Consider the following 7,006-nt stretch of genomic DNA (forward strand, 5'->3'; position numbering starts at 1 on the left):
GCAGCTGGTGCTGGCAGCAGGGCAGGGACAGAGCAGAGGCAGGTCCCTCCTGGGATAAAGCCCCATTCACAGCTCCGGCTTCACATGCTCCCTCATCAGCATCAGCCTCTTGTCACCAACTGGCTCTGCTGCCCAGAATGGGAGGTGGGGGTCAGGACCAGTGTTTAACCCTTCCACTCCAGTGGCTGGAAGAGTGAGAGCTGCCAGAGTTGCATGTTCTCAGCCCTGTCCCATCCCTTCACTGCCAGTGATTTCCCCCCAGAAGTTCCCTACAGAAATATGGTAGCTACATCTCCAGTGATCTCAGCATTTTCCTGGAAAAAGTCCTTAGCTGTGGCCTGGCACCCTGAGATTTTGCTGTCCTTGCTGCTGGTCTGTGAAGCAGTTTGCCACTGGAGGGGAGCAGAGGAAGGGCAGTAGTGGCTCTGAGGTGCTGTGCTTGGCTGGGCTTCCCTGGGGCACTTTGTCTCAGCCCAAGACTCGTGGTTCCCAGGCTTGTGGCCCAGCTATCCTGGCCCTCCTCAATACTTCTTTGGGTACAGTTTCAGACCCAGAGTGGAAACTACTTGCATTTCTTCACAGGATGTTCCTCCCTGGCATATGAGCACTCCAGCTGCTCCCACAGCACCACTAGGACCCTCTAGAACAGCTAGTACCCCAAACCATGGAGAGGTGCTGGAGAGGACAGCATGGGAGCATGACAGGAATGGCTGAGCCTGGGAGACATGCTGCAAACCCTGGAGACCCAAGGATAGTTTCCCTGGTCACCTCCTAGACAGGATAAGGCACCCTTGACCATCACAGGCACACACATGAACTGCTCTGAGTCCTGCAGGAGCCCATGGCAGCGACTGGAACTGGCTCAGGTCCCTTGTGTCAGAGCTGTGTCACTTCCCCTGGGTGGGGGAACAGCCACCCTGCCTGCTAGAAAATGGCTCTCAAGAGCCCATCAGCCCATGTCAAACATGCTCTGTTTGTACCCTGCTCTGCTCAGCACTGGGGCTCAGGGCTCATTGCACACAAGCAGGGACAATTTACAACCTCCACACGTGGCAGCTCTGCACACACCAGGGATCTTTCCTCCAGTCACCCTCCCTGTCTCTGTTCTCCACAGACTGCATCCCCATGTGGCAAGGGCCTTTGCTGCCAGCAAACACCTCAAACCCCTCCATGGAGGCCCAGCCAACACAGGCAGGGGGGACAGGGAGCACAATTGTGTGGGGAGTGCTCGGACCAGACACTGCCTGACAGTGTCAGGCCAAGCTCCTCCTGAGTCACTCCCCGGCTGTGATGGAGCATGAGGTCACTTTGGACGTGGCTCAGGGCCTGCTGCCAGCAGCAGCCCGTGCCTGTGAGCAGGAAGTGTGTGAGCATGGCAGGATTGCAGGCCTGGCAGCCAGCGGCCCGGGGAGCCAGTGGCCCTGGGATCCAGCCACCCTGGGAGCCCACATGGCTGCTCTGTACAGGCGGGGCCGGGGGAGACCTACAGCTCCTGGCTGCAGCCAGAACAACCAGAAAGCATCAGTCAGAGAGAGAAAAGAACTGTGCTTGAGTGTGTTGGTTTGTGCCTGCTGGGATGCACTTGGATTTTGCATGAGACAGCAGATACCTTGTGCTGTCGGCGTGTGCCCAGGACACAAGTCCCCAGGAAGGTGAGGGTGTCATGGGGCACTGTTATAGTAGAGAGATGTGAGGAGACATTGAGTCTGGAATTGTTTCCTCAGCCTATGCAAATCAGCTTGGTGCTAAACATTGCTCCCTCGTGTCTTTCCATCTCCAAGCACAGAGGTGCCTTATCTCCTCCTTACCAGTGAATGGGTGAGTCTAGTAGATAGCAAGTTTGCAAATTAGGTTGAGATTTTGGACTAAGAGAACATAAAGCTTGGAGAAGTGCAAAGTCTGTGTCCTGCTGCTTGACCCAAGTTACGCGAGTCAAACAATAAACAAAAAAAACCACAACAGCATAAACCACAATGAAGGGAAAACATGGTCAAAAATCAAGGTACAGGACTGTATTCTCACGTTACTTTTTAAAATTTAACCATTTAAGCTTTTTATTTGCTCAGAAGTAGGACAAGGGAACAAAATAAAACCATAGGAGCATCTGGCCGAGGAACAAAATTAGGTATCACCTCTACAAGCATGTATTTCCCACTGTTATATTAACCTCTATTAAACAAATGATTTGGAGAGTTTCCCAGTGGTACATTAACCCCTATTAAACAAATTATTTGGAGAGGCAAAGGTTTCCACTGAAGTGTGCTTTCATGTTTCTTTATGTCTGTTTGAAAATGTTCTGGGAATATAATCTTTTGCTCTAAAATCATCCACACTTGCTTCTCTAGACTGTGAGGGTTTGTGCTGCTAATAACAGTATTTTTACTCCTAGAATTACAGAATAATTAAGGTGGGATGGGACCTTGTGAAGTCACCTGCTTAAAGCAAAGTTCACCTAAAGTCAGACTGAACTGGTCAGGGCCTCATTCATTTAGGTGCTAAGGATGGAGGATCTATAGCCCCTCAGGGATCATTCCAGAGTTAAATCACCCTCACCACGATAACATTCCTCCTTAAATCTCGGTACAGTTTCTCATTCCTCAGGCTGGGTGCACTGCCTCCCACTCTCTTCAGAAAACTCTCTTTAAATGTTAAACCAAAGCAGCCCTATCCTGGCCTGTAACCCACCACTCCTTGAAGAAGGGATGGACATAGATCTCACAGCAACTTTGCTGATCTGCTTTCTTGGCATTGTGCAGCACATCACTTTGCCCAGATCAGACCGAGAGAAAGGAAGGAATATAGATGCCTGCTCTGCCAAGAGGGAGGTCAGCCATCCAAAACTGTTGCCCCTTCTTTTGGCTTCTTCTTTTCTTTGGGCTATCTGATCTTGCTGGTCTGGGACAGACCATAACAAGCAGCTGGCCCATCAGATCGGTGTATTTGGTAGCGTGGATCACAGGTCATTAATCTCTACATTTACTCACTACTGAAGCCAACACCTTCTGTGCTCCCATCTCTGCATGCAAGAGAAAAAGGAGGAGGGGACCAGTTCAGCCATGGGCTGGCCCAGCAAGCCCAGACAATGCTTTAAGTCCAAAGAGCACATTTCAGGAAAAAAGTGACATGCTGTCCTTCCCCGATGCTGGCTGGCAGCTGTGGAGGAAGAACAGGAAAGAACTGGGAATGCAGGAAAACAGAAATATTCATGTTTTTCCTTTTTCATTGTGTTGGTTGTTTTTTTCTTTCCCTACCCTGACAACATTTAACTGGAAATTGAGGGTCATCATCAATGTGCTCCTGGCCACTCCTGGCTACAGATGTGGGAGATGTACACTGGCTGAACGCCTCAGAATGATACATGCATATACTGGTTGTGAGAAGGGAAGCTTAGTTTATAATTTACTTATAAACTTTTTGTGCCTGACCGACTGATATTTCACAGACAGGCCATGGATTGTATATTAACACTTCAATTTCAGAGCCGCATACAATTCAGCTCTTGAAATATCCCTTACTTCTCTCCTCGAACCCAGGGCACCCCTTGAAACAAGCTTACCCACAGGGTTCAGGAGGGGGAGTCTGGGGAAGGCAGGCTCCTGCAGTACTTCCTTGTGCTTCCAGCCTTGGAAGGATTTTATGCAGCTTTTATGTGGACTTCATGAGCACCATGGGGACTGGGAGAGTCCAGCAAGATTTGCTATAAAATAGCAATATATAAAATGATTTACATGGGCAGTGTGGATGAGAGCCAGCAGAGCTTCACAATCTCAAACAAATCCAAGCCATCTCAGCCCTCTGCTTTCCCAATATATCACAGCTTATTTGCTTCTTCGCCTGGTCTGCTCCTTTGCCTGTTGGAGATGGACTTGCCCCCACTCCGTGGCTCACAAAAATGTTTAGTCCAGAATAGGCATAAACATTTCCCCATAATTTTATGTAATTTTTTTCAATTTCCAATGCTTTACGAAGTATTTCTTTACCAAGAGAGTCAGACCTGAATTGTTGTATGTCCCTTCCAACTGAAACAGTACATTCTATTCTGTCTATTGTATTCTAATTTGTCTGTTCTAGCCTATTATATTGTCTATTCTATTGTATTTCAATGGAAAAGGATCTAAAATGATCATCTAGTCCAACTGCCTGACCAATTCAGGGCTGATCAAATGCAAGAATGTTTTTTAGGGTATTGCCCAGAAGCCCCTTCAATACTGACAGGCTTGGGGCATCAACTAATTCTCTAGGAAGTGTGTTCCAGTGTTTGACCACCTTTTCAGTAAAGAAATGCTTCCTAAGCATAATTGATTCTGTTCTAACTCCCTATAGGCTCAAAGAGAATGAAGTTCAGGTATCTTGTTTTATGACTAAATTACTGCCCAACGCACAAATCAGAAGCTCTGAATGTCATGGTGCTCAAGGCCTGGGAGCATGTGGGAAGGTTCCCTCTCTGAGAACTCAGGACTAGGGATAGAGGAACCTGCAAGGAATGGGAGTAATGGGGCTTTTATGTGCCATCTATCTGTCTTGCTCAAGATTCTAGCAAGAGATCCACACTCCCTTGCCTGCCCCACCAACCACCAATTCCCAATGCTCTCCCTTTCCTGGGCTGTTCAAAATCCATGCAATCCTGTGCAGTTTGATATGTACTCCTGGGGACAGCCCACCCGCTCTCCCCTGACAGATGGACAATGCTTTCCCAGACGTGAGCATCTGTCCCACCAGTGCTCCTGCCATGAGACTCCATTTGGGAAGGCCCAGGGAAGCCCTGGGTAATGGTGGACTGTCCCTTCCTTTCCCCAAGCCTAGGGCCTCTGGGCTTAAGGATGGTGGAGGGCTTGTTGTAACAGGGTCAATGCATAGCTACCTTTTATACAGATCTAGGCAGTTTTGACATGCTCCATTGTGAAATGTCATGTTCCCCTTCCTCTCTGTATGCTCAACAGGCATCCATTATCCTGACCCCGCAGAGCCTGTCCTGATGCACCTCTGCCAAGGCTGGCCTGGGAGCTCCAAGGGAACAAGACACTCTCAAGCCTTACGTGCTGAGAGCAAAGAATGGCACAAGGAAGAGATTAATTGGAGACAAGAAGCAGGGTCTCTTAAGAGAGAAGTATGAAGCAACCTCAAACCTGCCAGCAGCTCCTGCTGAAGCTCCTTTCCGCACAGCTCCCAGCCAGGAAGGGATCACTCACCTGCGGCAGACGCTGCCCACACGCGACAACCCAGCACACTTCCCTGCTCCAGGCTGGCAGCAGTGGTTTTTCCTGGTTTTCCTTCCACTAGATCCAGCTAACCAGGGAGCCCATGGGGAAAATCTCTTCCCTTCCTCTTACAAGTGGCTGCCAAGACCCGGGTGAGGCTCCCCTGGCTGGTGCGGCGGCAGCAGCGAGGTCCGGCTGCAGCCCTCACCTCCTGCCCGGGCAGGTGCATTCCCCAGCTGGGTGGCGTCTGAGCAAACCTGCTGCTGCTCTTGGAGACGCTCCAGAGCCGCGCCGGTGTGCAGGTGCTACCCCTCCCTCTCTCCTCGGGCAGGATCTGGCCTCCGGCCACACACCGATCCTGGAAGGTGGCTCATTTCCTCCCAGATGGAGGTGAAGGGGTGCCAGAGCTAGGGAGCAGCTCTCAGGCAGCAAGGTGAGAAGGAGCCTGCAGCCAGGCTGGCAGTGCTAGAGGACATTTGACACATTTGGCAAGTATTTGGTATTAAATAAAGTAGCTCCTGCTCTACTGCATAGGTTAGGGCCATCCAGTCCTATCAGGGCTGGATCTTTCTATGGCAGAAGTTCAGGCAGGCAGTCAGGCAAGATGTCGCTGTGGTGCCATCTTCCCACCAAAAGGGAGCTGCAGAACCCCCTCCCTGCGAGACAGCAGCAGAGTTTACCATGCTGCAGAAGAGCTGATTTCCTACTAATCCAGTGGGGAAAAAAAAACAAAAAAAAAGGTAACCGTTTTGAGAGGAATCAGGAAAAAAAAAAAAAAAAGGATTCATTTAAAAACTGAAGACTAAAAAAAGGAGTAGCAGGAATGTTGAAGTCAGTAGGGGAATGGGATTCCCAGACTGATCAATGTCCCCTCCTTCCTGGCCAGGTTTCATGGCAGCAGAAGGGATCATTACCGTTAGTCTGAGCAGCTGGAAAATCTCCAGGGAAATGCAGGAAGAAGAGAACAGGACTAAACAACAGCTCCTGTCTGGCTAATGGAAACAGAGGCTCAGTGATTAAGTCACATGCTTTTTATCAGGCTGTGAGAAGGGAAGCTTAGGATATGCTAATCAAATAGAAACCAAGTAGTGTGACAGGTTCAGGAATTTGTCTGAGAAAAATCTGCTAGGTCTTTCGAGACTTGTGAAATATCATCTGTCCAGAGGACATTGTCCTACACGTAAAAAACCCAAATGGTATGTGATAGGTTTTCCCATACAAATGCCTTTAAAGAATGAGTTTGACCCTATCCAGAAAAACCTGGAGTTTTAGTTGGCCCAGTTAGCAAAGAAGTCATCTAAGGGGAAATCTTATTCAGATAGCCATATAGTCATTTTAAAAAGTGGGCTGTAGTTTTATAAGGGCATGAAATGCTTACCAGCTCCTTTAGGGAGGTACCAAAAGGAGAAACAGAACAATGTAGGTCAAGAGAGGATGAAAGCAGAAAATGTTTTTGCACCTTGGGAGAATTCAGAAGACCATTAGCACACAAAACCATAATCCAGTTAGAACTTAATTCTAAAACATTTATAGAGCGCATGTGTGGGAGTTTGACCTTGGTCTGCTTTTCCCAGTACAGAAGGGGCTTGTACATCTATTTTGCTTCCAGCAGGTCTGCTGAAGTTTAGTTGTAACACTCTGCTGTGACTGATGCTTAATGCTCCCCTATACAAGCAATGTTTTACTTGACTCTTAGCCACTAAAATCAAGTTCAAAATCCTCTTCAGCCTAGTCTGGCTGAAGAGACTACCTAGGCTACAAGGGTGACATAGGGGCATATTTTTAAGCATATCAGTCACCATTTAGAA

This window comes from Sturnus vulgaris, chromosome 9, assembly GCF_052056855.1.
Source record: "Sturnus vulgaris isolate bStuVul1 chromosome 9, bStuVul1.hap1, whole genome shotgun sequence".
Lineage (NCBI taxonomy): Eukaryota > Metazoa > Chordata > Aves > Passeriformes > Sturnidae > Sturnus > Sturnus vulgaris.